Raw genomic sequence first — 13893 nt, 5'->3', positions numbered from 1 at the left:
CCCTTGGATGCCCTATCAAGCCACCTCCAAGACCACCCTGGCCACATAAGCCCCTCCCCGCCATGCACTGCCAAGTCCCCCAGAGACCAGCCACTGGCCAGTGCTTGCTCGTGGGGGTGGAACCAGGGCCAGCAGCAGATGAGGGTGGCCTGTGGATCACAGGCTATCAGCTGTGAAGCCACTGATCCAGTCCCCCAGAGGCAGGTGGATGCCCTCGAGAATAAGCCTGACAGATATTTCTTGGAGCCCCTGCTGCCAGCAGTGCTGAGGCCAGCAAAAAGAAGCAGACCATTACCAAGGAGGATGAGCGACGGGAAAGGAGACCTTGGAGCATTGTTCCCAGGAGGCCCAGGGAGGGCACTCAACCTGCTGCCCGGAAGAAGACTACCGGCCAAGTGACTTGAATAGCACTTTCACCGAATTCCATCCTCAGAGTTTGCTGCCAGCACTGACCTTGCAGAGTTGGGACTGCAGTCTGCAGAAGCTACAGAAGTGCATGGGGGGGGGGGGGGGGCGGGGCCTCTGGGCATTGGCGGATTGGATCCCTTGTCTCAGTGACAGTGTGCTGATGGCTTTTTCCTTCACCTAGTCAGGGCTGATGGAGACACAGAGGGGAGGTTATGTGTTGGCCCAAGAAGCTCTGGTACCCCCCATTAGGAGCCCTGGGCTGTCCTGAGGCCAGATTCTGACTCTGACATGGGAGACATAGAAGAAGTGGAACAGGATTTCATTGGTGAGGACCTTGGCATCATAATTGCCAGGTACACTGGTGAAGAGGAGTCAGCCAAGTTGCAGGAGGACATGAAGGTGAAGGAGCATGAGGACAAAGGTGATGCTAGTGGCCGCTCGAGCCCGCATCTGAGCACTGCCTCTCAGCTCAGCAGCATGTCCATGGCCAGCGGAAGCGTGAAGATGACCAGGTTTGCTGAGAGGAAGCTCCAGAGACTCAACGGCTGTGAAACCAAGTCCAGTACCAGCAGCTCCCAGAAGACCACACCAGATGCATCGGAAAGCTGCCTAGCCCCTATGACGACATGGAAGCAGAAGAGAGAGCAGAGCCCAGGCAGGCACAGCCGGGATCCTGCCAGCCTCCTGGCATCTGAGCTGGTGCAGCTGCACATGCCCCTGCAGGAGAAGCCCAGGGCCATAGAGACCCAGAAGAAGAGGATGGAGGCCCTGTCTGCATGGCAGCACCTGAAGCTGGGCAAAGCCACCTTCCTGCACGTGAAGAAGGGGTAGGCTGATGGTGCCCCACACCCACTGAGGCCCAAGAATTTTGCAAAGGAGTATGCTCAGCACAATGGCACAGACATTGACAGTGGCATTTCTAAGTTAGAAGCCTTTCTCGCCAAGGAAGAGCAGAGGGAAGATGTCAGTGAGTTTCAGGTCATGGACAGAGAAAGCCGAGCTTTTTGTCCAGCTTCATAGCCCCAAAGAGCTGACTGCTGTGCACGACGGGGAGAAGGGCAGAGCGCTTTCCGCTGCTCTCCTGGAGGACGGCATTGGCAAAGTGGGAGACCTGAGCAAATGCGACCTTTCCATCAAGAAGCTGAACGAGACCATCAGCACACTGCAGCAGGCCATACTGAAGATCTCCCACAGCAGGAGCAGCTCCTCATGAAGTCCCCCAGGGGACCAATGCCAGGCCCTAAAAATAACTCTCAGGACAAAAAAGTAAAGACCTCAATCCACTTCACTGAGCGCTTTCTCCCACTGGGGTGTCTGGTCACTGCAAACCACCACCACCACCACCACTCTCCCATCCCCACCCTGTCTGGGGCAGGGCCTAAGCTCTCATTCAGGAAGACCAGCTAAGCTGAAGGTTCCAAAGGATAGGCAGTAGGGCTCTTCTCAAAGCAAGACCCCAACACCCTGCCTGGAGACCCTCCCGCATTTGCAACCTTTTCCCTCTGGAGATCACCCACGAACACCTCCCAGCCCAGGTGTGGACAGTGCTGCAGTCCTTGGCAGCAACCCTCCTGAGAAGTGTCTGTTGAACAGTTACAGGCTTCATGATGATAGCAACCAGCGACATTGTCTCTATCCTCCTGTGTGGTGAGCCGCTTCTGCCGTTTCTGCAGACTATGGTCGCCATTACGAGATGGCGCTGGCTCCGCTGTGGTATGTGACAAACAACTCCTTATCTGAGAGAGTTGACACATGATTTTTCACCACCCTGTGAGAAAGCTCCACGCGGCGGCTTTGCATTGGGGCTTGGGATGCTTTATTAAGGCTGGGAGGGCATCCGGGAAAGAGAAGAAGAGGAGAAGAAGAAAGAAGAAGAAATATCAAGGGACCTGAATAAACTGCTGAGAGAAGATTCCTGAGTGTTGCGTCTTCCTTGCGGGCAAGGGGTCGCGACAAGTGGTGCCGAGACCGGGAACCAGAACTCTCAGTAGTCAGGGGTGGTGCACCGGTTAGTCCCAGGTAAGTGGGATCCGCGATCAAAGCGGGGTTAGTCCCTAGTAAGTGGGATCCGCGACTAAAGCGGGGCAGTTCCTCTGTAATGAAAGAGGAAGCCTTGCATTTTATTGCAGCTGCACCGTGTACTTTCGCTTTCGCTTTCTGTGTTTTTTCCGCTGTGTCAGTGTGCTTCTGCTGTCTGTACTTTTTTTGTCGTTGTGTCATGGGTGCCACATCTTCAAGTCTGCTTCTTCTGGCCCTAGATGGCCTGTTACGTTCCAAGGGACTGGAAGTGAAGCATAGTACTTTACAGAGATTTTTACAAAAGGTAGATATCGCTGCACCGTGGTTTGCATTTTCGGGCAGCCTTACTGTACCTAGTTGGGATAAACTAGGCAAAGATCTTGACTTTGCATCTGAGCAGGGCATATTAGAGGGCGGGGTGATACCCCTTTGGAAAATGGTCCGTGGTTGCCTTACAGATGGCAGATGCCAGGAAGCACTTGCTAAAGGACAGGAGGTTTTAGAGCGATTACATGAGGAAAAGTCGGAGACGGCAGAAAGCGAAGTGACTCGGGGGGATGGGAGTGTGTGGAGCATGACACGGGGGAGGAGACGGTTGTATCCAGATCTCAGTACGCTGCGTACACCCCCATGCGAAAGTGGGTCAGAGGAGGAGGAGGATGAGGAGGAAGAGCTCGGGAGGCTGTCTTGTCAGCTAGGGAGTTTAGCTATAGGAGAAGGGAACAAAAAGAAACAAGGGCTCAGTAAGAACGATCCCCCGGATCCACCGCCGTATGGTGGGGGCACTACGGGGAGAGCTTTCCATGCCCAAACATGGAGGGCTGTTCACGCTGAGATGGGTCTTGCTTATCCAGTTTTTCAGGATGACAACAGGGGAAGAGTCCATGAACCCTTAGATTTTAAAATTGTAAAGACCCTGGCGGAGTCTGTACGCACTTATGGGGTGGATGCCGCCTTCACACTGACTCAGGTGGAGAATTTATCTAGATACTGTATGACTCCCTCTGATTGGGCTAGCCTTGTTCGGGCTTGCGTTTCCCCGGGTAAATATCTGGACTGGAGAGCATTCGTGCTAGAGGGCGCAATAGAGCAGGCCGCCCAAAACCATGCGGCGGGACATCCCCATTGGGACAAAGATATGCTCTTGGGGCAGGGTAGATTTGCAAATCAACAGACAGGATTTCCTCTTGAGGCATATGATCAAATTAACAACATTTGCATTCGGGCATGGAAGTCGCTTCCAAATAGAGGAGAGGTGTCTGGTAATTTGACCAAGATTCTACAAGGCCCTACAGAACCCTTTTCAGATTTTGTAGCAAGGATGGTGGATGCCGCTGGAAAGATTTTTGGGGATCCTGATAGAGCCATGCCCCTTATCAAGCAATTGGTCTTTGAGCAGTGCACCAAGGAATGTAAAGCAGCAATCACTCCTTATAAAAATAAGGGCATAGAAGCATGGATGAAAGTGTGTAGAGAGATTGGAGGACCTTTAACTAATGCAGGTCTTGCAGCTGCTGTCCTTCGGATGGCAAAAGGGGGCAGTCCTGGTGCCGGAACATGCTTCCATTGTGGTCAACCTGGTCATTTCAGACGTGAATGTCCTAAAAAAGATAATTTTACTGGACCCCATCGCGGTGGCCCTTCCAATGGCCTTCGTCAACCGGGGCTATGTCCAAAATGTAAAAAGGGAAAGCATTGGGCAAAAGAGTGTAGATCAGTGAGGGACATCTATGGACAGCCTGTTTCAGCTGGGCCAAAAAACGGCCGAAGGGGCCCCCGACCCCAGGGCCCACAAATATATGGGGCAATGGAGAATGTCACACCCAAACCCGAGACATGGCCATCTCTACGCCATCCCATGAGACGCGGAGAGCCACTACAGGTGCCGCGGGATTGGACCTCTGTTCCACCTCCAGACTCGTACTAACACCTAAGATGGGAGTCCAATTGGTGGAAACTGAATTCAAAGGGCCTTTACCACCTGGCACTGTAGGTTTGCTAATTGGATGTGCATCCTCTATATTACAAGGTCTTCATGTCTTTCCTGGAGTCATTAGTCCTGATACTGTAGGATCAGTAAAGGTTATGGTGGAAGCTCCAAGGGGTATTGTGTCTATTTCCCCAGGAGACCGGATTGCCCAATTGCTGATTCTACCCAGTCTGCATACCCACTTTCCTGCTGATTCCTTTTCAAGGACAAGTGATGAGATTGGAGTCACTGGAGGGAATTCTGTTTATTTGTCCTTAGATATGAATGACCGTCCTACTTTAAACTTAATCATAGAAGGCAAATCAATTTTGGGGTTGCTAGATACTGGAGCAGATCGTAGTATAATAGCACAAAAGGACTGGTCAAAGGGGTGGCCGGTGCAGCTCTCAGATCAATCACTAAGAGGTTTGGGATATGCTCAAGCCCCTCAAATCAGCTGTAGACATCTATCTTGGAAGGACCCAGAAGGACACAATGGCACCTTTCAGCCTTATGTACTTGATTTACCTATCTCTTTATGGGGTCGTGATCTGATGAAAGACATGGGGTTCACTCTTAGTAATGACTATTCTCCGGTGTCTCAACAGATTATGCAAAATATGGGGTATAGGCCAGGTCTAGGACTAGGAAAACACCTACAGGGGTGTAGACATCCTGTGCAAGGTCATCAAAAGCTTAACAGATTTGGTCTGGGTTTTTCCTAGGGGCCACTGGGGCTCAAATACCCATAACATGGCTCACCGAGGAGCCTGTTTGGGTGCCTCAGTGGCCTCTTCCCTCGGTTAAACTGGCAGCGGCCCATAATTTAATCAAAGAACAACTAAACTTGGGTCACATCCAACCTTCTACTTCTCCATGGAATACTCCCATATTTGTTATTAGGAAAAAATCAGGAAAGTGGCGCCTACTATATGATTTACGAGCAGTTAATGCTCAAATGCAACTTATGGGGCCCATTCAAAGAGGGCTACCTCTGCTCTCCTCTATTCCTCAGGGCTGGCATATTATTGCTATTGACATTAAAGACTGTTTCTTTTCTATTCCTTTGCATCCTAAAGACTCACAACGTTTTGCTTTCACCCTTCCCTCGTGTAACCACGAGGAGCCAGATCTTAGGTTTGAGTGGGTAGTGTTGCCACAGGGAATGGCTAATAGTCCCACGATGTGCCAGATGTATGTGGGGAAGGCACTCGCACCTCTCAGACATAAGTATTCCTCCATCAAGATTATTCATTATATGGATGATGTGTTATTGGCCGCTAAGTTAGAGCAGATAGTTAATGAGGCCTATAAAGACTTAGTAAAGCTGTTAGCTCAATATGGGCTACATATTGCACCTGAAAAGGTTCAAACGGGGAATTCTATTGAGTATTTGGGAGCAATAATTGGGTATGATAAACTGAAACCACAAAAAATCACCATAAGAACTCAAGATCTCCAAACTCTGAATGATTTTCAAAAACTACTGGGAGATATTAATTGGATAAGGGGATATTTACATATTCCTAATGGTGTGCTCCAGCCTTTGTATGCTACCCTTAAGGGTGATCCAGATCTTGCTTCTCCTCGTGGCCTCACCAAAGAGGCTAGGGCGGCCCTTATAACAGTAGAAGAAGCTATACAACATGCTACTCTATGCAGGCTCCAAAGTGATAAATCTTTCCAGTTATGTGTGCTTGCCACTATGCGGCAGCCTACTGGAGTACTGTGGCAAGATGGGCCTTTACTATGGATCCACCCACATATATCCCCAGGAAAATCTTTAGAATACTATCCTGATGCTGTTGCAGCGTTAGCACTTAAAGGGATTCACCAAAGCATTCAATTTTTCGGACAATCACCTTCTTCTCTTATTATACCCTATACTAAGGCTCAACTTAATATTTTGTGTGCTACTCTAGACAACTGGGCTATTCTATGTTGCTCGTTTCAAGGGGATATTGATAATCATTACCCTTCCCATCCATTACTCCATTTTGTTAAAGAACATCCCATCATTTTCCCTAAGGTAACTTCACCCAATCCAATTCCGGGGGCTGTTAATATTTTTACTGATGGTTCCAAGTCTGGAATGGGAGCTTATGTAATTAATGATTCTCCCCCTGTTCAACATCAATTTGCTCCTGGTAATCCACAATGGGTTGAGCTACAAATTGTTATTGAGGTTTTTAAACAGTGTTCTTTTCCTTTTAATCTTATCTCGGACTCCATTTATGTGGTACAAGCACTCAAAGTCCTGGAGGCCGTGGGAGCTATTAGTAATGCCCATAATGTATGTGCTTACTTTAATCAGCTTCAACAACTTATCTGTAGCCGCACTGCTCCTTTTTACCCAATGCACATACGGGCTCACACTTCTCTTCCTGGTCCGTTATCACAGGGTAATGCCTGTGCGGACTCAGCCACTAGAGGCCAGTTGATATGCTTGGCTTCCTCCTTAGAGGGGGCTAAATTATTTCACCAAAATTTCCATGTTAATGCTTTAACGCTGCGCAGGCGTTTTTCCATTTCAAGAGCGGATGCTCGTCAGATAGTATTACAATGTCCCCATTGTGTCACATTTCTTCATCCCCCTACTTATGGAGTGAACCCACGGGGATTAAAACCATTGGTTGTCTGGCAAATGGATGTGACGCATATACCTGACTTTGGTAACCTCAAGTATGTACATGTTTCTGTTGATACGTGCTCTGGAGTTATTCATGCCTCTGCTTTATCGGGAGAGAAGGCACGTAATGTTATCACTCATTGCCTAGAAGCATGGGCAGCATGGGGTGCTCCTGCATCCCTTAAGACTGATAATGGACCTGCTTATACTGGCAGACAATTTACATCCTTTTGTTCTACCATGGGAGTACAACTTACTCATGGTCTGCCTTACAATCCTCAAGGACAAGGCATTGTTGAGCGTGCTCATCGCACCTTAAAGGAAACTTTACAAAAACAAAAAGGGGGAATAGGAGCTGAACACACTCCTAAAGAACGCCTGTCCTTAGCTCTCTTTACCATTAATTTTTTAAATTTGGATATTCATGGTCGCTCTGTGGCTGATAGACATGTGTCCCCTCAGCCCTCTGTGATTGGTTATGTTAAGTGGAAGGATGTTCTTACAGGCCAATGGAACGGCCCCGACCCCGTGCTGACATGGGCACGAGGATCTGTATGTGTTTTTCCCCAGGATCGCACGGAGCCGTTGTGGGTCCCTGAACGCCTGACAAGAAGAGTCTTGACATCAACCGACCAGCAACAAGAGATACCACAGCAACCCTGTGATGAGGATCTTCACTCTGCTATGTGCTCTGGTTCTGGCGCTGGTGCCGATGGCACAGACGACACCAATGCAGTGGTGGGCAGTGGCACGGGCTTGGCCAATGCCGATGCCGGTTCATGGTAGTTCTAGTGTCCTCCCCACTCTTTTCTCTACCTCATGTGAGATGTCTGCTCCCTGTGCCTCTCCTAGAGGGGACGTGGAGAGCATTTTTAATCGATCTCAGGTTAATCTCACAGGAGTTTTTTGTTTCAGCCTTGGAAACGCTAATTGCATTAGCCTTAAGACCAAAAATTTGACTAACTGGGAGGACCCATTGCGGTCCAATCAGGTCTCAGGGAGTATTATTAATGCTGTACTGAGCCAAGTAGTTTCGGGGAAGCAATCAGGTTCAGGGACCCCTGTAAATAGCTCTGCTTTTAATATAACTACCTTGGCTATGATCTCCAAGGTACTAATCCCAGTGCCTCCTTCTTCTAATAGTACTTACAATGCCACTCATTTCAAGGCCTCTCCTTACTGTACCCCTAATCTTGGTTTCCCCCCAACATTTACGCCTTGTCAGGATCATTCTTGGGAGAAACTTCAAGTTGCTAAGGGTTTCTCCTTTTCCCCCTCTCTTAAAAGGTATGTTTATAATTTTAACCATAGTGCCAACTCCTCTACAGGAGTAGGTTGGTCCTGGTTTCAATGGCTGATTTCTAATGAGAAGGGGGCTTCAGCTGATATTTCTGCATTGGCTCAATTGCTGGGAGCCAAAAGCTGGCTGGCTAATGTTTCTGGCACTGTTAGGAAAAGTGAACGAGGTAATAGGCTCACATCTGTTTCGCTCAACTCTTTGCTATATAATGCCACATTGCCTCCTGCAATGGTCTGCGTCCAATCCCCGTTCTTGCTCCTTTTGGCTAATAACACCTCGTCGGGGATGCTGGATTGTTCTAGTGTTACCTGTCTCTTATCTGAGTGTTGGAATGGTTCTTGGACTGTAGCAGTGGTTATGAAAATTCCAACCTTTGTCCCAATCCCAGTCACTGCGGACCCAGATAAATTCCCCATTGTTGAGCTACTTAGAGTCCGCAGAGATTTTGGAATTACGGCAGCTATAGTGACAGCTGTGGCAGTGTCTGCTGCTGCAGCAGTTACAGCTGGAGTAGCCATGGCCAGTCAAGTACAAACTGCTGCCACCATTAATCAAGTTGTTCAACAAACTTCCACTATACTTGAATCCCAAAATTCAATTAATCAACATATTTTGTCAGGGATTTTAGCTGCCAACCAAAGGATAGATTTACTCCAAGCTCAGGTAGAAGAATTGGCTGACTTGGTGCTTTTGGGTTGTGTTGACCAACGTGCACATTTATGTATAACCTCTGTCAGATTTAATGATTCCAGGAATGCCTCCCGCATCATCGGGGAATATCTATCCGGAACCTGGTCCTTGGCAGCAGAAAACTTGATCCAGTCTCAACTAACTCAGATTGCTGTTTTGAATAGTACCCGTGTTGAACCAGTGACTTTGGGTCAATTCACCGATTGGATATCTTCTGCTTTTTCCTTCTTCAAAAAGTGGGTGGGAGTAGGCATTTTTGGTGCAATGTGTTGCTTCAGTGTTATACTTTGTTTGTGGTTTCTCTGTCGCCTTAAAACTCGCCATGCACAAGAAAAGGCTATGATCATACAAGCTCTTGCAGCTTTAGAAAATGGCAACTCACCTCAAGTCTGGCTTGCGCATCTTAAACAGTAAACCTTTGTCATGGTCGTTGCACCCCAAGTTATTATAACATTGCACTGGGATCGACATGACTTTCCTTGTTATTCTCTTAGTGTTGGAAAGCCCTTGCACTCTGCTGGTCTTACTGCCATTGCACGCAGATGGGTTTCCACACTAGTGCTTTACTATCGCTTTAAAGTCCGTGCCTTTCTTTCAGGGTGCTGTCAACTTGTTTGTCATTATAAACAGCCACAGTTCAGCCTCAGCTATCCCCCTTCGTCCACCATCGTCACGATACAGGATGCGAGGCAAGGCACTGCACTTGAGTGATCCTTGACGTGGACCTCAAGGAGAGCATGTCCTATTGCATGCGGGTTAGACGCGTTCACGCCCCGCCCCACGAAAAAAGGCGTCGGCTGATATGGCCTCGGATCTGGGGAAGGGCCCTCCTTAGGACTGAGCCATACTATGCAGCCACTTCTGCACAGTGGGATAGGATCTCTACTCTCGCCTGTATTGTTTTAATAAAACAGAAAAGGGGGAACTGTGGTGAGCCGCTTCTGCCGTTTCTGCAGACTATGGTCGCCATTACGAGATGGCGCTGGCTCCGCTGTGGTATGTGACAAACAACTCCTTATCTGAGAGAGTTGACACATGATTTTTCACCACCCTGTGAGAAAGCTCCACGCGGCGGCTTTGCATTGGGGCTTGGGATGCTTTATTAAGGCTGGGAGGGCATCCGGGAAAGAGAAGAAGAGGAGAAGAAGAAAGAAGAAGAAATATCAAGGGACCTGAATAAACTGCTGAGAGAAGATTCCTGAGTGTTGCGTCTTCCTTGCGGGCAAGGGGTCGCGACACTCCTGTAAAGAGGCAAATATTCTGTGACAAAAGGTGAACTTCACAGAAGCCATGGACAGGAGCAGGAAAGAGGAAGGGCTGTGCTCCTCCGACCCCGCAGGGAGCAACCACATTCCTGGGGAAGAGCCACTGAGGAGCAAGGCCAGCCTCATCGAGGTGGACCTGTCCCACCTACAGGCCCCCAATGAGGACGAAGAGGGGACTGCGGGCTGGCCATACGGGCTCTGTGGACCTCCTCGGCGACAGTGACCAGAAGCCTGGACTTGGCTTCTTCTTTAAGGATGAACAGAAAGCAGAAGATGAACTTGCCAAGAATTGGGTGGCCTTCCTCTTAAAACAGCAGCGCAAGGCTGAAGAGGCTCGAGTATGGAAGCAGCAGCTGGAAGCAGAAGTGGAGCTCCAACGGGATGAAGCCCCATCTAAAGCCGAGGAGGACCACATCCAGGAGGAGGAGAACGCAGGGCGAGAGCTCATTAAGCAGGAGTACTTGCGGAGGAAGCAGCAACAGATCCTAGAGGAGCAAGGGCTCGGCAAACCCAGGTGGAAGCCGAAAGAGCTGCCCCCAAAGTCCATGCACTGGGAAGAGTCTGGCAGTGACTCTGGGAGCAAGTGCTCCTCCACCACGATCACCTGAGTCAGATTCATTTGGCTCCAGCCTGTCCTTGGCCTATGCAGCGACCATGGAGCCCGAGAGCATTCTTTCGGGGAGCACACCTTCTCAGCGAGTGGAATCCTTGGAAGCCTTGCCCATATGGAGCAGCAACCCAAGCAGGACCATAGACAGGGACTGGGAAATGGCGTCAACAGCTTCCTCCCTGGCCTCAGTGGTGGAGTACACAGGTCCCAAGCTCTTCAAGGAGCCCAGTAGAAAGTCCAACAAGCCCATCAACCACAACGCCATCTCCCACTGCTGTCTGGCTGGAAAGGTGAAAGAGCCTCACAAGAGCTCCATATTGGAGGAGCTGGAGAAGTGTGACACCAACCACTACTTCATCCTGTTCCATGATGCCTGGCTGCCAGTTCAGGGCGCTGTACTGCTACTACCCCGACACTGAGGAGACCTCCAAGCTCACTATCATGGGGCCCAGGAGAATCACCAAGAAGATGATCGGCAAGCTGTACAAATACAGCTCAGGCCGAAACAGTTCAACCTGATCCAGCCAAGACCATGTCTATCAGCATGGACGCCCTCTCCATCCATAACCACTGCGACAGCCCAAGCGGGCCGCAGTGCCAAAGAAGAACCAGACTCCTAAGTGACCCCAGTGCAGCCTGAGGTCTGAGGACGCCATCGGGATCCATAGTTACTGTTTCGTCTACTGGGGTACGAAGCGTGCAGAGACACTGACCTTTTTCAGAGGCATTTAGACCACAACACAAGCCCTCTCTCACCTCCTTGCATGCACAGGGCATGCCAGGAGGGCCAGAGGGGGGCGCATGTGCCCTGTTTTAAATAGCTGCGGTGGTGCCTGCTGACCACCCCGGCCCTCAGATCTGGATGTTGTGCAGCGAGGTCTCCAGTGCGTGTCTCCCTTGCTTGCCCCTCCAATGGCTGCCTGCCGCCCTCCCGTTGGCCAGAGGCAGGTGTGCTCTGCAGTCAGGTGTGTGAATGTCTTCCTGAGAGGAGCTCATGTGGAGTCTTTTTATTTGAGAAGTTGTCTATTTATTGATTGTTTCTACTGCTAACCTCTACATTCAGTTCTGGGATGTCTGAACAAGTCCTTGTTCCTTGCTGCTCAGAGAAGTTTACTGAGATTTCCAGTCCACTAAAGGCACTGAAAGCAGCAGTCGGTCTCTGCGGCATCCCTTTACAGGCATGGAGATGGTGACTTCAACAGGTGGCCATGAGGATGGCAGGGGTACTACTGGCTGGTGATGGCCTGCTGTGAGGTGGCAGCTGGGCCAGCAGTGGCTGTGCAGGTGAAGCTGGGTAGGGGCTGGTGGTCTGTTCACTTAATAAAGGCAGATTTTGGTAAAAACAAACAAACAAAAATTTAAATTGAAACCAGCCCACTACTCTGCCCACAGTAGAGGGCAGCATTTTCCACGCAGGTCTATCTTACTCTCTCCATCTGCAATCTCAAAATTCATCTCAGAATGAGAGGAAATGACTATGGAATGGGTATATAAACTAATCCCACCCCCAAGAGCTCCTGGGCTGCACTACTCACTGGAACAAGTAATGCCATTTATCTCAGGAGAGAAACTGTCAGGGAAAAAAAAAAAAACAGAAACACAGGTGGTATGTCTAGGATCAACAAGCTGAGGCACAGAAAAATGACCTTATAGGGAGAAACTGAAAAGGCCCAGGGGAGTGTGAGAAGTGGACAGAAAATGGGGGTGTACATAGGGAGAGAGATGAAATGATGGAAGAAAGTAACAGGTGAAGGCAAAAAAGAAACAAAAGGAGGAAGAGACTCCCCACTTAGAAAAAGGAGGCCAGCATGATAAACCAATAAGTTGGGGTGGTGAGATAGAAAAAAAAAAACACTCACTGACAGAGAACAGGATACTTCTTAAATAATAGAAACATTACAGGAAAAACAGTGTTGAGAAAATAAAACAAATTTGGTCCCTTGAGTACTACTTAGAAAAGATAGAAATGAGGCTCTTTGGTTACTATGTGAGTTCCGTGCTGAATTTTTCAGATTCACAACTTATCCCTTCACACCCCAAACAGAATAATACCAAGGTTGAGCCACAGAAACTCAGGAAACCTCCAAACCAAACATCCTTTTAACTACTGGAAAATAAAGTCAACAAACACTCTCTATATGGAAACTCATGATGCTTGAATTGAAGCAAACTAATAAGAAGAAAGGAATAATCAGAGGCTGGAGTGGAGCAGCCACAGTTAAATCATAAATAAGGTTTTTGGAAGGAAATGTGGAGAAGTTCCTTAACCCCAAACACCCTCTGAAGTCTATTTTAAAATGCATTAATTACTTATGCATTTATCCACCATTCCCTTTAATAAAGATGATGGTGTTCCTGATTAAAATGGAACTGGCTATGTAATTTACAATATCATGAACAAGTTCCTGATGAAGAGAAATGGTGGGTGGAATGGGAAGCAATGGTGTTTGGGAGAGAAAAGAAAATAGAGACAGAGGTATGGAAAGGAGAGGAAATTATGAAAGGAGAAGAAAGAGAAAAGAATAAAGTAGACCAAATGAGACAGGGGAAGATATAGGGAAAAGTAGAGTCAGGGAAAGAGAAATAAGATGAAGATAGAGATAAGGAAGATAGACAACAGGTGATAAAGAAAGAGAGACACCATTCACTGATAGAAAAGAAGGAGAAACACTTCTCATATGCAAAAAGTTCTGGTGGAAATGAGGCCAATTCATCCTTAAATTACCTGGAAATGATAAATAGAATCTGGATCCACAATTGTTTTTCAGATTTGATTTTTAAAAATTTACCCATAAGGCTTAAACATACCTGTTCCCAAATCAATAGCACTAATAGTACCGAAGACACCCCAAACAAACATTCCTTCAAAAACTCTAGAGAAATGATGCACCATGTACAACTCATGAAACCACTGATGACTCAAAACTGAAGGATACCAACAGAAGGGATAAGGATTCTGAAAGTCAATCACCAGGTAGAGGGCAACTCTCAAGAGTTCAAGGA

General features: G+C 48.3%; 1 pseudogene; it reads left to right on the top strand.

Moving 5' to 3' along the window:
- The first annotated feature begins 138 nt into the window (after positions 1-138).
- On the top strand, positions 139-11514 carry LOC114083612 (calmodulin-regulated spectrin-associated protein 1 pseudogene; annotated as a pseudogene).
- Positions 11515-13893: the final 2379 nt, after the last annotated feature.

Source organism: Marmota flaviventris, chromosome 10 (genome assembly GCF_047511675.1).
Source record: "Marmota flaviventris isolate mMarFla1 chromosome 10, mMarFla1.hap1, whole genome shotgun sequence".
NCBI lineage: Eukaryota > Metazoa > Chordata > Mammalia > Rodentia > Sciuridae > Marmota > Marmota flaviventris.
The sequence above is the reverse complement of the archived record's forward strand: the minus strand, read 5'-3'. Positions and strand labels throughout refer to the sequence as shown.